Consider the following 21817-nt stretch of genomic DNA (forward strand, 5'->3'; position numbering starts at 1 on the left):
AACTGTAAGGCTTTTCGCCTGAATGGGTCCGCATATGAACGGTCAGATTGCCTTTCCATGTGAATGATTTGCCACAGACATTGCAGCTGTTTGGCTTCTTGCCTGTATGGCTAAGCATATGATCGGTCAGACTACCTTTCTGTGCGAATGATTTGCCACAGACACTGCACTTGTAAGGCTTCTCGCCTGTATGGGTACGCATATGATCGGTCAGATTGCCTTTCTTTGCGAATGATTTGTCACAGACATTGCATCTCTTTGGCTTCTCGCCATAATGGCTAAACATATGATGGGTCAGACTTACTTTCCATGTGAATGATTTGTCACAGACAGTGCAGCTGTATGGCTGCTCGCCTGTATGGGTCCGCATATGTTCGGTTAGTTTACCTCTCGTTATGAATGATTTGCCACAGACATTGCAGCTGTATGACTTCTTGTCTGTGTGCCTACCCATATGACCTGCTAGTTTTTTCCAGCTGAAGGATTTTCTACAGACGTTGCACCAGTATCGGTTATCGCTCGTGTGAGACCGCATAACGTCCGGCCTTTTCCTGAAATTTTTATGAGATACTGAGCATTCGTTTATAATCCCACATTTATGCAATCGCGTGTCCCCTGTCAGCATTTTCCTCTTTGTAAAGCATTTATCAGGAAATCCGCACACTTGGAGCGGGTGGATCCTGAGGTGTTTCGACAAGCTGCTTCGGCTACATAACACCTTTCCGCAGTGATCGCACTTGAGGGGTCGATTTTCCTTGTGTCTCTTCAGATGTCGCAAGAGGTCCAACTTCCTAGCCAGGACTTCACTGCACACACTACACCTAAAACTAGATGATCCGCCGTCCGGAGGTTGATGATCTCTATAGCTCACCTCGGGTCTCGATCTACAGTGACAAATTAAAACCATGTGACCAATAGTTCAACAGCCAAATCCACTAAAACTCTCACACATGGGATATGCTACTGGACATTCCAATCACTGATATCCAGTGCAGAGAGCTCGTTACTCATAAACATTACATTCCTGAGAGTAAACATCATCTGAGGTTAAATTGCAAAAGCTCTCACTTGTTACGAGAATATGTTGCGTCTTTTCTTAATCACGATATCAGGCGCAAGGAACTTGTCACGGTTTAGAAATGTACGAGTTAATAGACAACCTCATTTGAAGAAAGCATGAGAACTGGTCCAGCCTAAAGGGTAAATACTCGTACAAGCTCTTTAATCCAGCAGATATAATTCTATCGAAATCCGTAGTCTGTTCCCTTACATAAAGAACGGCATTTGCTTTGGAGTTTTGATCTTGTGGAACCACTCTGCGCTATGTCGCAGGCAAGTAATAATTTTTGTAAAGGACCTTGTTCTTGAGGTTGTTTGAGAGAATGTCTCTGTTGTAGATATTAATAAATTTGAGAACGTTTGTCGACATTCAGCAAGATCTGTTGAAGCATGGCTAATATTTTATGAATGTTATTTTGTCACACAAATGTACATATTGTATTTGTGCATTGTTATCATATCACTATTCTATTTTATTATGTCACTGTGTCGCTTTTCCGAAATATGTATCTTTGATGTGCAATCAAACATAGCCAATCTATATATAGGACGGTACGTTTATACTAGGACGTTCATACTTACTACCATGTACTACATCAGTCTACGTCTTAATTCCTGTATTTAACACGGAAGCCACTAATCCTGATGAAATCCTGGAAAAGCTGAAATATAACAAGTATACGACGGCTCTCTCGCTGACATTGATACTGTCTTTTCTCCTCAAGACACTGCTGTTAAAGACATTATGAAGGCAACACAGAATATGGCATTGGTGGTAGCGTTTTATTACAATGTTCTAATATTCTGATTTTGAAACCTAACGCAACCTATCATGCCCCCGATTATTCTTACACGTATTACTTTAACAATACGGATACAAGGAGCATGAAAATCAAGGCTTGAGCCAAAATTCGAGATGACAAGACGTTGAATTGCACCGTAGTGGATATTGCTGCTATGCAAAAGAAGGAATATTATTCTATTTATTTCAAAAGATCACGGGCAACTTGATTATTTTGAGTGGATTCATAACATAGTTGGATAGTATTTAATTCTGAGCCTGTCTCCCCACGACAGAGTAGTTCTACATATTCTACGAAACAAGGGCGGGAAATGCAAATTTCTTCGTTAAAGGTGAGATCCGCTTACAACTGCCACATGGGAAAATCGATCACGCAGGCTAAAATATATCGTAACATGAACTGGTACTTTCCAATTCATACTGTATGAACTGAATTCACATGGCCCAGTCGAATGCATGACTGGCTCACAAGCAAAGTAATGGGAGGCTCGACCATGTATTGTTACTGCACTCTTTGGAGAAAATAAATGGACAAATGAAAGGGGGGCATTGATTCCAGATATGACAGAATAAATCTCTTGATCATCAAACAAGATATTGATGTTGACACCACTAGACAACAGGGGGCAGAAAATACGACACTGGATAGTATGTCATGCGTTCTGTGGCATATCACACCAACCAAAGGTGCAAAAGCCTGTAACCCTTCTTCTTTACGCGAATACGTGATTCCTGTGACAAGTAATTTATCAGGTTCACAATTCGTTTTCAATAAAATAATGTTTCATTTTGCATTGATAAATATTCTACACGAACCAGCTATATTGCTGTAACACGTGGCGCTTCTCAGGTGACAGATACGGGTTCCCCGCTGGCCTGCCGATGAACATGAGCAAAATATAAAAGCTCTCGCGTACCAAACATGTACAAAGTCTTTAATGGCAACTTTGGCGGAGATGGAGACGTTCACTAGGGACCAGATTGCGGAAGAGGTACACTAAATTTCTGGAAGATAATGCAGAAAAGAGGGTAGCGTTTCTTCTCTAGAGCAGTGGGTGAAAAAGGCATCTGTTCTCCATGTCCGCAGCTGCATTACTACCTTCCGTCATGAGCCCTTAAATGCTTCAAGACAAGCCGGCCGTAAAATATACCGTTACATCATTACAGAAATATGTCTCATGGTATCGGAGCCAAAGTTAGTGCAGCCCCTGGAAGGGACGCGCATTGCCAGTGCCCAATCAGCATGAAAAGTATGCTAGGGTTACCGTCGCATGGGCTGTGACGGCTAACCATGCTAGTACCCCCATTTTGTATCCCATCATTGAATTATGCCTGGGTGAAGCAGTGAATAAGCCACTGCGCTTGAGAGAAGGCTTGTGGGCATCTGAGAGGTGCGGAAAAAAGATGGAATAGAGAAAAATCATGTGAAAAGAGGTGTGGTTACTAACTGGTGTACAACAGAAACCGAAGAACAGCTCATGGTGTTGATATTGTCATATCAGCTAAATTTGACGGTTCAGTCTCCGAGGTGCAAAAGTTTGACAATCGCTTGATGTAACTCGTCCGCATTGGGGAGAGAAGGAAATTCCAATTATTCAGCGCAACGCTCCACAAACTGACGTGCGCATGAAAACCAAAGATGCGTTCTGGGCACTGCCTGACAAGAAGTCCGCTGCCGCTGATCTGAATGGAGGTGTCGGACCGAGGAAAGAAGAACAAACAGTCCGTGGCGTTCATGGACATGGAGAAAAGAACGACGATGGCCAACAAATTCGCGATTATGCAGAAACTGATCATCGCAAACACACGGTTCAAAAAGAGTGATATTCATCTACTCTGTACTACAGTGGCTCCCATCCAATTCGCATTGACTACATCCTTGTGAGGGGGTGAAATCTCGAAGATGTTCTAGAGATAACAGTTGTCCCTTATTAAATCCTTGCGATGCAACAACGACTAGTCATCTAAGCTGTGGATAAAGTCACAAAGAGCCCAATACTTCACAGGAAATAGACAAATTGGGATCAAATGGTTTCCCCTGAAGAAGGAGACTAACGTCGTTGCAAAAGTTACAGAGTCACAAATCACCATAGTTAAAGTGAGCCGGACTAAACTGAAAGACGCCTTTCGCTCTATTCCTGGAACAATTAAGTCAGGGCGACGTCAACGAAATATTAAACATGACATATGGCTAAGGAATGAAGATGGTAAATATGCAGTACGGTTGAAGAAGCAGCTGTACCACATAGTTTCTTGCTCGTCGGAATGCCTACAAGGCAGCCACTCGTAAAATGAAGGAGGTATTTGCCGTAACAAAATCAAACCGGTAGGCAGGTCTTTATGTGAAACATGACATGCGCGAATTCGAGCGGAATTTTTAACGGCTAGTCAATCGAGCCATCGCAAAACGTCAGAAGTCCAACGTTTCTACGGCATCAATGAGGAAACAGACGATTTGCTACTGGACAGGCGGGAAGCGCGAGTACACTTGTGGAACTATTTTGACAACATCTCAATCATGGAATTTCCGTATCTACCAATCCTAATCACCTCCGCTGTTGAAGGTCCAACGTAGGAAAATGACGTCACTAAAGTCCAGACTATGCTGAAGGAAATTAAACCAGGGAAAGCCATCTGTCCCGATTATCTTCCAGCAGAGTTTTGTTTCTCTCAATGGAGGGATGCAGCAGTGTGGCTAAAGCAAGCTTTTCAACCATATCATCAAAGAAGGTCAAAAACAAAAAGGCTAGCGACGGAGTATCAATTCAAAAATAAGGGAAGCCCTGCCGATTTTTCTAATTACGGCCCGAACATACTTCTGAGCCTCGCAATGAGAGACTTAGAACAAATCTTCGACAAAAGGATTAGCGATTTAGACAAACATACAACAAGCCAAGCTGGATTTGTGTAAAATTGTGGCGCAATAAGAGAAACCCACGCTGCCGGACTATTACATGAGAAACACTGTGAAAAGAGTAAGAGGCTTCATCACGAATTTCTGGAACCTTAGAAGCCCTTCCATCGGGTACTTCATGACCTAATCAGTCAGCCCTACAAGTACATGTCATTCCAGAGCACCTTGCTGAGAGGGTATAATTGCTCTACAAAGAACAAATGAGTTGTGTTCAAGCTGCCGCAGGAGCGTCTGATGACTTCCGCATAACTGTAGGAGTCCATCAAGGCCTCGGCTTATCACCACTGCAGCTCATTCTTGTGATGGACATAATTACCACAAACCTGCGCATTCCAGTACTATGGACACTTCTCTAAGCAAATGATATCATTTGGCTGAAGAGAATAAGCTAGACCTGCAGCGTAATACAGAAGACCGGAACAATCGACTAGCGCAATAAGCCCCGCGCCTCAACAAGAACAAGAGAGAATACATTGCATTACATCGTCGAGAAGTTGGAACCATGCATGTTGACGTTGAAGATATATAGCACGAGTAGAGATATTTAAGTATATTGGCTCCACAATCTATGATTATGGCCGACTTACTGATGAAGACAACTTAAGGATATACAAAGCCTGACTGAAGTGGAGAATGACAACAGGCGCCCTTCCGAACTTTGGACGAAGGGCCATCTCTAAACTAAGTTCTACCGAACTGATATCTGTCCTATCGATATCCATCCTGTCGTTTTCTACGGCAACGACTGCTGACCAGCTCTAGAGGTAGAACGCCAACTAAGCATCATGGATACGAAGTTGCTTACGTGGAAGGCTGGCATAATTAGACTAGATCACATTTCAAATGATGTTATTAGAAAACGTTTTGGCATTGCACCGATCCAGAAGAAAATTGGGGAAAGGCGTGTGCGCTGGTTTGGGCATGTGTTGCGTGTAGAGGACGATACATTGGGAAAATCAGACTATTACACAGAAAGTCGGTGAAAAGAGGCGCTAGGGACGAACCAGACAGCACACACTGATAAAGTGCACAACGGCCTGAAAGTTGGAAGACTACATGCAGACATGGCCCGAGACAGAGCTAACTGGAGTCAATGAACCACAACACCGGACCCTGCCACCAGATGCAGACTGATGAATATTCTGTTACAAAAATGAAATGCAATGGATATTTTACACATCCTAACATTCAAATTAGTTTATTGTATGTTCAAATTTTCTCCCCTAATGCCTATGTCCGATATCTATAAAAACTTATTTTCACAAAATAGTGTTTGATTGGCTGAACGCTTCTGGATTTCGTGTTTATGTGACTCCTATAAATGCATTGTGAAGAAAAACTTATAACTCAAAATTTTTTAAAAATAATTGGGCATATCTGTGTTAAATTTGAAGGACAGTTTGAATATCCGGTGAAATTCTGTGAGTACCTACAAGAGGGGAGTCCGTCAGTGTATTCTAGCCTGAATAGAATTTTGCAATTCATATGTCTACTTACATACGTCATAGACAGCAGACGATCATATTAATCAGTTTGTTATTTTCACTCCGATCACGCCTATAAATATGAAGACCATGGAGGAGTGGCACAAAGTGGTCAGCTCAGGGCCATGTGACACTCAACGCCCTATGCCTGGAAGGAAGCCACATAACTAAATGGTTAGTTCAGGACCATGTGTCTCTACACAAACGGAAGTAAGCCTCGTCACTATTTAGCTCAGGGCGATGTGTCTCTCCACAAATGGAAGGTAATCTCATCATTAATTGGTAACCTCAGAAATACGAGTATTTCCACAAGTCAGCAATTAGGAAATTTTATGAATCTTAAAATCTTTTCTTACGTAATTCAATACCCAACTGGCATGGCAAATAATTTAGACATTTTAAAGGAAGTCATTTAAGTAGCGGCATGATATTTGTAGACTGCTGAAATGAGAGTGAGGAAACAATAGCGCCTGAGGTGAGATATAAAACAAAGTGGGAAGTAGCAGATAAGATCCGGTCGACTGAATCCTTCAGAAGCATCTAAAATCTATGATGTAAAATGGACTAAGCTACGTAGACAATGGACTTTCCTCTGACATATATGCCAAGAAAAAAGAAGACACATAAAATGCACGTCGCTTTGCTGGTCTCTGCACAAAATATGCTTAGAAAGTAGAAAGCTAATTTAGACTCCATCAAAAATAGAAATATGATTTTGTGTGTGAAAAGGATTCATAAGCAACATTTTTACTGGTGGTCATAATACAAGATTGGTCTCTAATGTAGACTATTGTGTCCTGTTACACATGAATTACAAAGAAACAGAGAGTGTGAGCTGGTACTGGGTAGTTCTGAGGACCGACATGGATATTTCTTGCCACTACTTGTGAAAGTACAGTAGGAACAAGTCAGTGCATCACATAAGAGACTAGAAGACTCTAACCACTCACAAAATCAAATAAACCATTCAGGATTCATAGTTTCCATCACAAATCTGGTTTGAAGTCAAACCTTAGGCTATGACTAGCCATCGCATGACCTGCTGATACAAGGGCTTGGATAAGAGCACCAATCCGAGACTATACAATCATTTCCCACGGATTATCGAAGATCATTTCACACAGTAACCGACAAAGGTGTGACAGCAAAAAATTAACTAGCAATGTCACAATTACAGTTCAAAAACCCTACTGCATTAAATGTTTTAAAACAGGACATACACTTGTGGTACTTTGTAAGGTCAGTGACAATAATTACAATTTTGAAAGAATATTATATCACGACGTTATTTACCTATTATTATTATTATTATTAGTATAGGGCAACAAGTTAGATACATATATACAAATATATAGTATTTACAAATGTTCACAGACAAGAAACATGCTTTATAGCAGAATGTCCAGTTGTGTGATCCTCTGTATGGCTTCCTCTGTTGGTTCCAAAAAGTCACTCGGGCTACCTGTGTAGGAACGTCGTGTACATTCACTTACAATATGGGATCATCTGTCGAGATGCACCACAGTCGCACTCTGGTGATGAGATATATTTCCACTTATAAAGGGCATCCCTGTGTCGTCCATGAATTGTTCTCACCCAATTCAGAGTGGTCCAAATCTTACGCGGTAGATGATGTTCACCAGAAAAGATGTTGTGTAAGGAACTGTCTGTGGCAACTTTCCAGCGACTTCTCCATTCTTCTAAAGGGTGAAAATTCCCATCAGCCAATGCGACAACATCATGCAAAGATGGACGTCGTGACTCCAACCTCGTTACCTTGAGAACAGGAATATCATCCAAAACAGACAGTTGAGGCTTCATTTCTATCTTCTTGAACTCTCGGATGGGAGCACTTTATCTTTTTAAAACAGGTGGCATTATACCTGACAGAATTGGGAGCCAATAAAGGGATGTGGACTGGATAATACCAGATATTAACCGCAAGCTAACATTCAGTTGAGTACCAATTAGTCTTGTATATGGGCTATCCAGCCAAACTGGTGCACAGTACTCACCACACGAGAATACCAGTCCCAAAGCAGATCATAAAGTCTTTGCTGATGAACCCCAACTTGAGCCATACAATTTCTGAAGGATAATATTACGTGTTTTGAGCTTTTTTGACAGATTCATAAGATGTTGTTTGTAAGATAGTGTGCGATCAAGTGTAATCCACAAATATTTGGGATAGCTGCTATGCCGAAGTTCTTGGTGACAAAAACGTATGTGAAGTTTAATGCCAGCTTGGCGATTATTCAGATGAAAACATGACACTTCTGTTTTGTTAGAGTTAGGACACAGTTGCCATTTCTTGAAGTACGTTTCAAGTGAAATCATGTCTCTTTGTAGCACTTCTTCTGTCACACTAAGGTATCGATTTTGAGTGGCTAGTGTTATGATATCAGCATAACAAAATGTTTGCGATGATGTTTCTGGGAGATCGGAGATATACAAATTGAACAGTAGGGGAGACAGTACTGATCCTTGAGGTAATCCATTTTTGAGCTTCCTTTCTCTACTCATACTATTTCCCATACACACTCGAAATCTTCTGTCATTGAGCATATTGCTTATAACCTGCACGATGGTCCTACGGGGTGCAATTCGGAGAAGCCTGTAAATTAATCCTTCCCTCCAGACTGCGTCAAATGCTGCTGTAAGATCAATAAATACAGCTGAGGTCTTGAGTTGTTTCTGGAAACCTGCTTCCATGTGGAATGTCAGTGAAAGCACTTGTTCGCAGCAGCTGCGATTTCGCCTGAATCCAGCTTGATCAACTGTAATACGCTGAAAAATAGTTGCGCTGATTCTGTTGTGGAATAGCCTCCCAAAAAGAAGGGCAACTGGTCTATAACTGCTTGGGTCATTGGCAGGCTTACCTGGTTTCAAGATGGAAATCACTTTCGTTCGTTCGTTTGAATTCTGCCGGGAGTTGTCTGTTCTGTAGAAGGTAGGTAAAAAACCTTAACAGCCAACTTCTTGCATTCTTCCCTAAATGAATGCAAAATTCTGGATGAATGTCATCAAAATCTGGAGCTGTACTTGGTTTAACGTCTTTGAGAGCAGCATTGATGTCTTGCACCGTAAGCGGTTGTGAATACCTTGATGTGCGTGGTGTTCTTGATTCCAGAGTTTGGAGCTGGCGCCGAATGTATTTGGTATGTTTCTTATCTGATGGAGTTTGGGAAGTTGTGATGATGTGAGATGCTACTTCATCCGGATTTTAACTCCAGGCTGTTGCTTCACCAAAGGTGTCCTTCCTCCAAGTTTTCTGCGGTGCCCCCAAGATCTTCTACTGGAATGAGTTAGGTCGATATTCTCCACTGTCTCAATCCACCGAACACATTTATCCAGTTCAGTGGTGAATGTTGACGAATTTGCTTTTCTGAAGTTCCTCCGAGCATGTGGTATTGACCGTACAACAGGAATTTTGATGCCAATGTCCACTATAATGGGGCCATGTTGACTGTGGGGAAAATGTCTGAACACTTTACGACTGGTATGTAAGGGCTGTCCTCCCTCATTGCAGCTAACAAATCACAAGTCAGGATTGAAATCCCTATTTCATGCAGCTGACTGGAAAGTACCAAGATCTTTTGGGTCAAAAATCAGATGGAGATTGTTCATTTCTGTCTATTTTACGAGTTTCTTTCCACATTCATTGTCATCCGAGTACTTCCATAGTTCGTGATGGCTGTTGAAGTCGCCTATATAAACTGCAGGGAGTTGAGCAGTCGGAAGTATGGTACCTGACCACTGTGTGTTTGGGGGTTTATAAATGTTAAAAATAGTAACATGTGCCACTCGCACAGCAACACAATGGATGTCTTCGTCTTTGTCTTCGTTTTGAAAGAGCAGTGAGGCATCTTGGATATTATTACGATCATAAGTAGCTATACCATGTGCACTGTGATATGTTGCACCAAGAGCTGTGTAACCATTAATGAGGCCCCTTTTCCGAAACTCTTCTTCATTGGCTGTATGGGTTTCATGTATACCCACAACATCTATATTATTATTCAGGATAACTTTGGACAGGTAGTCACATTTTGCTCTGCTGATGCTTTCTACGTTAGGCTCGAAAACATGGATGAAAGGTCCGATGTTTCTTGTCTGGTAGCTCTGAGAAGAGCCATTTCCATGAAATACTTCTGCCATTGCTGGAGGATCTTTAAAAAGATAGGTCCAGCAGCCACAGTTATTGCTTTCTTAGCACCACCCAGGGGTCACGTGTAGGGCACTTTGAGGGTAAACCTACGGACGTGAAGTAATAATGTACCGCCTATTTATCTACTTTTATGAGATAATAAATTCACTTACTTGAAGAATTCTGAATTTTTTTAGGCAACCTGCACAAACTTAAAACTCCACTTGTACCTGTCCATTTTATTAGTTAATACTAATTTTGTAAGTATGTTTGCAATCATAACACTAGAAGCACCTGACTGACAATGAACACTAAAATGAAATAGAAAGTGCGACCACATCACTGGAATGAACATAAATTCAATAGCACAATTTTTTATGCTTACAACAATGCAGAAGTTTTATTTGAAAACTATGATACCGAAGATGTAGCATAACTGACCTCAAAGTTTCATTTCTACAACACATTATCTGCTTTGGCGTCCACAAATGGAGGAATCTGACTTAACACATAAGAGAACAGAAATGATCAGAAAAAAGGAATCTAACCAAATAATTTAAAAATGACATTCTTCGATTCATCACATTATTGAACTCAGCCATCATTATATTGATTAATGAAACTGATTATGTTAGTTTTAAATATTTATTGTTTACAATGTACATAAAACTTAACAAATTCGAATTTGTAGATTTAATTTTTAATCTACAAATATCGCTTTTTCTGTGTGTCACTGTTGGCATGAACGTATAAAAATATTACTCAGAATATCTGGAAGTAATAGTTTCATATAGCATTTCAGATGATACGAATGTGATGAAAAAATGATGCAGGGAAAGTGAAAGAAAGAACACTTTTTCATGGTTGCTTAAAGGTACTGTAAACAAATACACTTCAAAAATATCTAGCTTTACCAGAGATTCTTTTTGTAGATATATATTGAATAAAACTACGAGTACATGATGGAACATTAAAAATGATCTTAAAGTTCCTGAATATTTTAGATATTTTTAACCAATATAATTTTCAGATATTAGTGTTTAAATGTAACCTTGCAGAGACAGGATTGAACTGATGAAACTGATGAAAAAACATATGAACAGTGAATAGGTACAACATATTCCATATTGTATAGGACTTGTAGTATACGTACTTTGTTTCTTCTTTGATGTATGGCAACAGCTGATCATCACTTTGTTCCTCTATGAATATTTCCTCCTTAGCATCTTCGGAAGGCTGTCAGTAAGAAATAAGAAAAGTAGAATGAAGAATTAAGGAAATAAAAATATATAGGCCTAAAATAGAAACAGCTGAGAAAATAAATTTCATAGTGGCACAAGAAGAGTATAATTAATTTATCTCCCATTTAAAAAATATATAATGGAAAGGAACAATCAAATGAAAATCCCATTAAATGCAAGAGAGGTGTCTACCTTGGTGGCAAATGGTACCCAAAAATACATTATTATCAAGCACTAAATTTTAAAAGAACAGAGAAGAAGACAATTTCCTAAAAACAGTATTATACAATTTTTGCTATTTTTTTCTATTAAGCACACAGCTCATCCTTAATAAATGTATAGAATTTACAAACTCTAACTCATAATATTTTCTGTTTCACAAACATAGTCAACACACATACCACTTGTGCAACTACTTCCAATAATACTATACAAATTCTATTAGGTTAAAATTTACATTGCATTTACTTATTTATGTTATTTTTTACCCTTTTTGGAACCTAACGTGCACAATGACCTGCTGTGTTTTAACCTGAGTCCCCTTTGCCCATGCTTTTCAAACAATTGATGAGATATAAGAACATGAAAAGGAACACACTGTTGGACAGCAGTAGACACAGTAACATAGAAAGGGAGGAACATTGCAAAATTGGAAATTTAAAATCACCTATATATTTGTGAATATTCAGCAGAGTATATGTACACATACGTGTATGTGAACATGTACAATTTTAGGAAAATAAATAATAGTAAGCAGTATCTCCAAATCATTGCCCAATACCATTCCTTGCTTCTGTTTCTCTTTCTGTTGATCCCTAATTCCACAATGACTAGCCATTTTCTTCATCCTCTTATATTCATATTCCCCTGTTCCCACCTTCCTACATATGACTTGACTTGCCACCTCTTTGTTCATTTCCATGTTCCTATATACTTTCTTTCCAAAAACACTTCACTGTAATATCACATAATCCCACAGTACTCCCACCACTTTCCCAACAAGTGGACAATGCTTATATCAGAAGCATAGAATTATCCATCATCCCCCTCTGTACATCACACTAAGACCAAAAGCATAAATCAGTTAATGTCCCAATCAATGAATGAATCAATCAACGAATCAATCAAACCACAGCAATTAGTGCTGTTGGTTGCTTAAATAGAAAAAGATTGTGGACATATATGAAACAAATTATTTCAATCACTAAATCATCTTCCTATAAGTGAACATTTGCCAAAATTTGTCCCCTTGAATTCAAACTTATCTTCATGTTGCGACCTTTCCTAAACTTAAAGAACATGATTTAAATGTATTCATCAACTAATGTCATTCCAAGACATCTCTCCTTTTTTTTGTTAGGGGCTTTACGTCGCACCGACACAGACAGGTCTTATGGCGACGATGGGATAGGAAAGGCCCAGGAGTTGGAAGGAAGCGGCCGTGGCCTTAATTAAGGTACAACCCCAGCATTTGCCTGGAGTGAAAATGGGAAACCAGGGAAAACCATCTTCAGGGCTGCCGATAGTGGGATTCTAACCTACTATCTCCCGGATGCAAGCTCACAGCCGCGCGCCTCTACGCGCACGGCCAACTCGCCCGGTAGACATCTCTCCAATGACATCTCAGAATATACTGCTTAATCAATCAACTTGTCTCCTTTCTCCAAGTCTCCCCAGCTGAAACTTTGCAACATCTCTGTACCACAACTCTTTTGCTAGAAATCACCTGCATGAAATTGAGCTATTTCTGTGGATCATTTCCTGTTCTCTACTCAAGTAATACTGGTGATGGTCTCACACTCTCATTGTGGCTTTGCTGGAGATTTATATCCCCTCTCCTTTACAACCCCTAAAAATACTCATAATCATATTAGGAGATCTGTAAATTTTATTTTCAATATGTTTAAATGAAGCTATATCCTTATTATGAATAGCTAGGTACTTACAGAGATCCCCATGAAGAAATTTCACCCATCAATACAATAATAAAACCGGAGAGGACTCTTTCCATTTGTGAAACAAAGAAACTGACTTTTCACCACGTTTACAAATATAGAATTGCCCGATGTCCATCTTACAATATTGTCAAGGTCTTTTTCAGTTACTCATAATCCTGAAACTTATTTATTACTCATTATTTATTATTCATATTGTTTATATATATCAGAGAATAAAGGTCTCATAATAATGCCCTGTGGGACCCAATCCCATAATTGTTACAGGATCAAATAAAGCTTCGCCTACTCTTATGCTCTGAGTTCTATTTTGTAGAAATACACCAGACGTGGCCAAATTTTAATGGTAAAAGTTATATTTCTACCTTTATATAAACTATCGACCTTTATAACCTAATCCTTGAACTTGTTTGGAGGCAAAGTTTCCACTTGGGATATCCTGGTCCACACTATTGTATTTTTTCATACAGTGGCTACAGTGAGAACCACAATGTAATTTCATTATTCACATGGTTTTGTGTCATTTTTGTTAGTGAGCATTTTGTTGTTTATCTTTATTAACTGCATATTGTTGCTGTTTGGAAGAAAATAATGTGACCTATTGTTAAGACTGTGCATTCTGTAAATTACATGTATTATTGATAATATTCAGGAGTTCAGTTGTATTTCTTAAGAGTGGTTCTAGAGAACTGTCAAATTTTGAGGTTATGGGAAGACGAAGAGACCTTTTGCCAAGAAAGGCACTGTCAGAGAGCTACTTCTTGAGAAACGTCATTCACAACAAGAAATAGATTCTAGATTGCAAATACCACAGCAATCTGTAAGTAGAATTTTAAAATGTGAAGATAACGGGAAGGCAAAATGTGATGATGATGATTGTTGTTATAAGGGGCCTAACATCGAAGGTCATCGGCCCAAGACAAAATGTCAACAACATGTTGGAAACTGTGGGCAAAAGAAGAAACCAACCCCAAGGAGGAAGCAAAACTGATTAATTTGTCAGTAAACAACCGCAAGGTTACTAGTTTGGATTTACGTAAGAAATTAGAAGAGTATGGGTCATTTGTATTAGCCAGGACTCTGACGCGAGAGCTGTTTAATGCTGGAATGAAAGCAAGATGACCTCAAGGCAAAGCGAAGTTTACTCCTGCTATGGCTGTAAAGAGGTTCCAGTGTGCCAAGACTCTCCAGAATTGGTCATCTGATGAATGGAAACAGGCAAGTCCATCACAATTACTGTAATTCCTAAACTATCATTCATTATTCCATTATAACCCAATCTAAGTGATGTAAACGTACAGCACAGTAAATGTATGAAATTCTTCTTTTAAACCATACAGCTTATTGCATTTAATGCTAGGCTTATTTGTTTTATTTATTTCAGGTTTGCTTTAGTGACGAATCGGTATTTCCTGTCGAAGAAGAGACAAGTCAATATGTCAGAAGATAAGGAGAAGCATTCCATCCAGATTGAGTGAAGCATCCAACTTCAGTGATGGTCTGGAGTGTGTTTTCTTGGTATGGCTGTGTACGATTATATATTGTAGAAGGAACTATCAGATGTGAACAGTATAGTATTAAGAACCCGTTTGGTAGCTCAGGTGCAAGAGTAGTTTGGCCAAAGTGAATTTATTTTTATGCAAGATGGGCCTCCTTTCCACAAAGCCTAGAAACAGTCCAGACATGAACCCCATAGATTATCCTTAGCCGATAGCAAAGAAAAGTCCAAGGAAAAATAACGACAAAAATTGGCTTGATTGAGAAGCTCGGTCAGATGTGGTGTCATGATGACGATTTAAAGAGGCAGTGTAAAATACTGTTTGAGGGTATGCCCAGTCTAATCAAGTCGCTCATGAAAGCTTGTGCATACCAAGTACTAATGTCATGAAGTTAAAAATTGGTAACATCTCATGTGTTCAATTCTCAAATTTTTAATGTTTAATAATTTGGCCATATCTTTATAGTCACCCATTTAGCCATTGTTTTATCTATCCCAAACGCACTAATTTTTTGTCAGTAGTTTCCCGAGATCTACCCTAAGAAAATCCTTACATATGTCAATCGTGATACATTTGACTTCCTGAATCTAATATATCTGCTATATCCTGTTGGAATCCACAAGATGAGCTTCAGTGGAATAATATTTCCTAAACCTGAACTACCTTCTATCGAGCCAGTTGGTAATTTCTTAAATGTGTCTAACATAATCAGAAAGAATGCATTCCAAGAGCTTGCATGCAACACAAGTCAAGACGACTATTGTGTAATTACTAGCTTTAAGTTTAGCACATTTTCTCTATACACAGAGTGCTACTACACTAAGTATTCATTCATCTGGTATAGCCGTTTCATACATACTCTAATCAATATCTCAGTTGAGCGACAGATTTCTTAGCCACAGGTTCCTCAAAGACAATTCTTTCCCTGTGTTCTGTGGAGTCTTTTGTGAAAGCCAATTTATATACGGGGAAAGAATTGTCTTTGAGGAACCTGTGGCTAAGAAATCTGAATCTGAACTGCATGACCGGAAGTAACAAGGTCACTTTAATTTCCTCAAAAGGAAACATTTCCCTGAGAATCTGACTGCACCATCATTCTCAACATTCCACGAAGAGCATCCCTGATTTCTCTGTCAGTATAGTTCTGATACACCTTGTACACAGGTCATTACAGTGAGTGCGTCTCGATTGAGATTTATATACAGTATGCCTTCGTCTTATCCTACAACTCTTCTTGGACTCCAATCATCCATAGGAACGTTAGATATTCACTACAAGAGGAAATAGGTTATATCGTACCCAAGTTTACTGTGACAGTTGCAGAGAAAGATCTGTAGAATGTGTCTACATGTTGTCAAATGCATTAAGATCAACAAGAAAATTTCTGTTGTTGCTAGGGTCTCCTTCTAGTCTTTAAGCTTCCACCACTTGATGTTCTCATGGGCATAGAGGTCCTTAAATCCGCTATGCCTACCTTACGCAGAGGTGGAATACAGTCAGATGATATGACATTCACATTCTTTCTTCGTAGTAGATCACGGTGCTGAACAACGATAAGGTCAATTTGCTTGCTGCAGTCACCACAAGTGAAACCTCAAATATGAGCTCCATCATCATATCAGGTACCGAAAGTATTACCACCATGGCAGCTATAAAAATTCTTAGTGTCCATCATGCGCATTAAGGTCATCACAGTGAAGTGGAAACTCATCTTCAGGATACGCTGCAACATGACCTCGTAGTTCCTGCCAATGATCTTCTTTATCCAGGTCGTCACAGCCAGATTGTGACATAGAAAACACAAGTTCGTGAGGATGCAACGTCGAATGTAATTCACATAAGGCTGTCGGAATAGCACTGAACCTCAGCAACTCAATCTTGCATGCTTGCGCACACAATGAAATCAACACCATTCCTGCTGGATGTAATCTGGCAGATAAGTTCACAGACATCTTTGATGTCATGAGATTTCTGGCCTTTCCAAAGCGAGCAACTTAAAATCTGATTACATAGCTACACTTCAATTCTAAACCGGACTAACATTATCCAAATTGCAACAGGTTAACAGGAACAATAGAATGAAAAGATTAAGTAATAATAAAGCAAGAATGATATTTACTAATAAAATAATTATTCTACAATAATTCTAAGCCAATTTAGATGTATCCTAACTACAATAGTTTAACTGAAGCAACAAATATTCCTAAAGTATAAATTTATGGAACTTATGAGAATGTAAATATTCAACGACTATGTACATAAAATTTATTTTCCTTGATTCATCAAAGAGACAAAAACGTGAATAGTTTGAATGTAATTATCAGTCAAAGAACAGTGGCCAGTTATAATCATAAATTTAAGCCATATTAATGAAAGTTAATTGAATATAACCTACGGCATATTGTTTATTTGATAGTTTCTACCATTTCTCTTTCACACCGACACAGATAGGTCATATGGCGATGATGAGCTAAAAATGGCTAGGAATGAGAAGGAAGCAATTGTGGCCTTAATTAAGGTACATTCGCACCATTTGTTTGCTGTGAAAATGTGAAACATGCACTTCAGGGCTGTAACAGTGGGTTCGAGCCCAGCATCTTATAAATGCAGGCCAAGAGCTACATGGCCAGTTATTCAGTACAACAAGGAAGCAATTGCTTGAATTCCTTCTCTTCCAATACTTACTGTGAGAGTATATTAATATGTAATTTCAAACAATACGTTAAAAAGTAAGTTTTTATTTTAGAAATTCAGCTTTCACAGTTCCCCAGATGTACATGCATATTTGGACATAAGTTTTCATATACATGTCCAAAAGTAGTAAAGTAGATTCCCAAAATTCTATGCAGAGCATGCCTTCCTCCCTTGAAGTCAAGATGGGCTGCCTACGTATGCTCTTCGGATCTAGGATCGAGGTGGCCCTTACTTCTTCGCAGCTTCTCTGTATGCCCTTCACCAAGAATCCCTTTAAGAGACTTATCAAGCTTATCGGCATTGTAATTACGTTGGACAATGCTTCCAAATTTATGCTTATATTCTTGCAACACATTCCGAAGTAACCCCATGAAAAAACCTTACTCAGAAGAACAGCCAAAGACATGATTCTTGAGGTGATGAAGCTAATGCAAGTTGAACCTAACAGCACTTCAGTTAGAGTAAAACAATTCACTTCAACTAACATTTCTTGACAATGTGAACATTTGGTACCACACGATACAACAAGCAACGTCTCTCAGTGAGGGACAAAGAAAAAGAGACAACAATCAAGAAAAAGGTTTATCACAATAGTTCTATGAACTTTGACTGTCCTACATCAACACAGATCTATCCATATTAAGAAACAAAGATAAACCGACGTCCAGAATTATCGCATGGAATATTTGGAAGAGAAGTGTACGAAAATACTAATCAATTGCAGGGTATATGCTGTAAACGGGAATCATGGATCAAAGGTATCTGGGCATAGAGAAATACTCACAGGTCAATTTATCTCCAAAAGTGAGGAGACAGGGTTGGATCAAACACATTTCAATGACACATGGGTGAAATATCAATTAAGAAACAGTAAATGTAATGATTATCATTATTTTACTGTAAAACCAATTATAGTATTAACATTAACAGCTAAAAGATAGCTCGGCATCTCAGAGAAGTTAACTGTTAATAATGTAGAATGACACTACATAAGCACTATACAAGTCTACAGATAGTTTCACCTTAAAGTTCTACACAACACTTTATAGTGAAAATGCAGTTTTCACACCACACACAGGATTTATACAAACCAATTTTACTAATTCCGCATCAATATATCGAAATAATACACTTTTCATACTTCTGCATCATTTATACAGCAGTGTATACTGTGGAAAGAAATCTTTCACCTACAACATATTGTAACCGAAGATGGCATAACTGGAGTTAAAATTGAGATTGCCGCAAAAGCCTAATTTAATTCGGTCAGTGAGTCATTTACAACAGCTGTGGTGAAGGCCAGGATCTGATAAAACTGGAGAAATTTGCCTTTAGGCTCATTGCTGCATGGCCGTGTGGCGATCCACTCCTTTCCTCTTATTGGTCAGGAGGTTAGCATGCGACAGATATGAACAGTTAACATTTTCAAGGCTAACACCACCCGGCAAGTTTTCAGAACTCTTCACAAGAACAGTTTTGAACCATGATACTTTAAGAAGACGTGAAAAAAATTATGATTGGTTTCCAACTAATCACACTTTCTAGGCCGAGAACTGATAAAATCAGTGTGTAATCGACGCTCAACTTACTCAGCTCCTACACTACTGATTTCATACTGCTCTACTTTAGAGCACAACTTCACTTCGCTTTCTCACTACAATTCTACAAGATATTCTTCGCCAAGAGACGTTTATTAGTCGTGATGTCTCATAAAGGGAACACTTTATTTCGTCTTCTACAAGACATAACCACGACTATATTAATTCCAGAACACGTGTGGTATGCATAAATCATCTGAACCCGCAAGTTAAGTGTCGACTGACATTTAAATAGGCATGGTTGGAACAAATATCAATGTGCCGCTTCAGAGAGAGAGAGAGAGAGAGAGAGAGTGTGTGTGTGTTTGTGTGTGAGAGAGAGAGAGAGAGAGAGAGGAAGCCTACTGATACGAGAAGGCTGCAAGACGAAGGAACAAGGGGAATCATCATGCTGCTTCCAAGAGGAATCTTTACTTTCATCATGGTGCACCTTGCAAGGAATATTTCTTCCGGAATGTCTAACTTAAAGGGAAGATCCCACCAAACCCTAAAGGGTGGTAAAGGGACCAATCATGAGACGTTGCCAGCCAGGAATAAATCAACTTCAATCATAAAATTTTAAGTAATTTTTTAAATATTAATTTCATTTCCAGAGGGACTTCATTCGTGAAATAATATTTTCTATTACTTTCTGCTGTTGCAGATTCTTATCGCTTCTGATCTACTTATTGATGTTGGTAAATTTTGTGAATGATTGACATACACTCATGTCCATAAAATCCAGAACACCTTGAAAGACTAGAGAGAGGAAGTCTATAATATTCATAGGACATGTGCATTAGTATGTTCTGAAGAAAGGTCCACATCGATATCTCTGCGCAACACCGACTGGTAAATTGTGCCTGCTGTGTTTTTAGTCTTAAGGTCTATAAAATGTGCTTAAATGTAGCTGCATATGCTTTTATAATATACTTTATATTAGGCTTATACCTTGTCAAATTAAGTAATATAGACCTTAAGACTAAAGCAACGCAATATGACAAAGTCATTCTAGGAACTTGTTTTACTCGTAAAACTTGAACGTTAATGATATAATTCAAGGTCATATGTACATAGCAAAGTTTTATCATACGTTGTGATCCTTTTAATGTGTTCAAAAAGTGGTAACTTTTTAATATATAATAGTTTTCTAAACTTAGACATAAAAAACAGTATTATTCACTCTGAAACATATTACCTAATGTCAGTCAAATATGAAATGTTTATGGGCAAGGCACAACTATTACAAAAATGTATTATAATGTGAATGTACATGACAGCTGAGGATGACGTGTGAAGAGTCGAAACAGGTCCTGTTGTTAAGAAGAAAATTTTAATAAATTAGTATTGTTTAGGTGGATCTCTTTCTTTCTATGACATATTTAGTTCATCTATATGAGTTGAGAAACTAAACTCTTGGCACTAAGGTGACATAAGTGAAGTGTGCTTTTATGTCTATTTAGGGCTGACTGGACAATGTGAGTTGTAACTTCAAGGAGGGGGAGATTAGGGTGAATGGACTAGCAGGTAGACAGGTTGATGGGATAGCTGGGGAAGGGGAAGTGTGGCAAGGGAAGATATTGCTATGGTCAGAGGGATTATGGCTGTTTGTGGTATGCATTGCCAATTGCTAAAATGACACTAAAACACAGCATGTGACTATACCACATTAATGGTCAGCAATTAACATATTTTAGGTAATTAAATTGTCAGTAATAATAATAGTGATAATGTGCAAAAGCAGATTAGGCATACAGAATACTCAAGTAGGAGCTTTTTCTATGTAGTGTTGACGTTAGAGCTATGTAATATGGAGGCCTGACTTAAAAGAGAATGAGTTAGGAAAATATTATTAAAGAGTATGTAGATCGACAGGTGGTAGGATAAGAAGACAGATTAAGTGAATAGATATTTAGACAGATAGATAAATACAGTAAATGGATGGATAGATAGATAGATAGATAGATGGACAAATTAACTTGAAAAAATAAAAAAGCTAGCTCCTCAGCTGTGACATACGGTAAACGATGGGTTTGGACTCACATAGTCAAGTGATCAAATAGCACTGCAAGAGAAGCTTATGCCATAGGAAGTTCCTTTAACTGGCACACTTTTAATTTCATCCCGTCAGCCTTCTTGATTATGATGTCTCCTGAGTCAGTCCAAGTGTTTCTAAGACCAAAACACTGGATTGCTGTCATCATGATGGACATTCGGGTAGCTGTAAGATCTTCACAGATTGTTGTGGATGAGCCTTTCAGTTTCCTTTTCCTAGTGAAGATATTCTGCCATGAGTGATAAGACACAAATTTGAATAGGATAGGTCTTGTTTTCCATGGTGACCAAGGACCTAGTCTGTGACACCTATCAACATCATTAAGTGTAACATATGCACCTACTGCTTTGCACACGCTGAGCACTAGTTCATCTCCGTTTTCGTTCAAA

Source organism: Anabrus simplex, chromosome X (assembly GCF_040414725.1).
Source record: "Anabrus simplex isolate iqAnaSimp1 chromosome X, ASM4041472v1, whole genome shotgun sequence".
Lineage (NCBI taxonomy): Eukaryota > Metazoa > Arthropoda > Insecta > Orthoptera > Tettigoniidae > Anabrus > Anabrus simplex.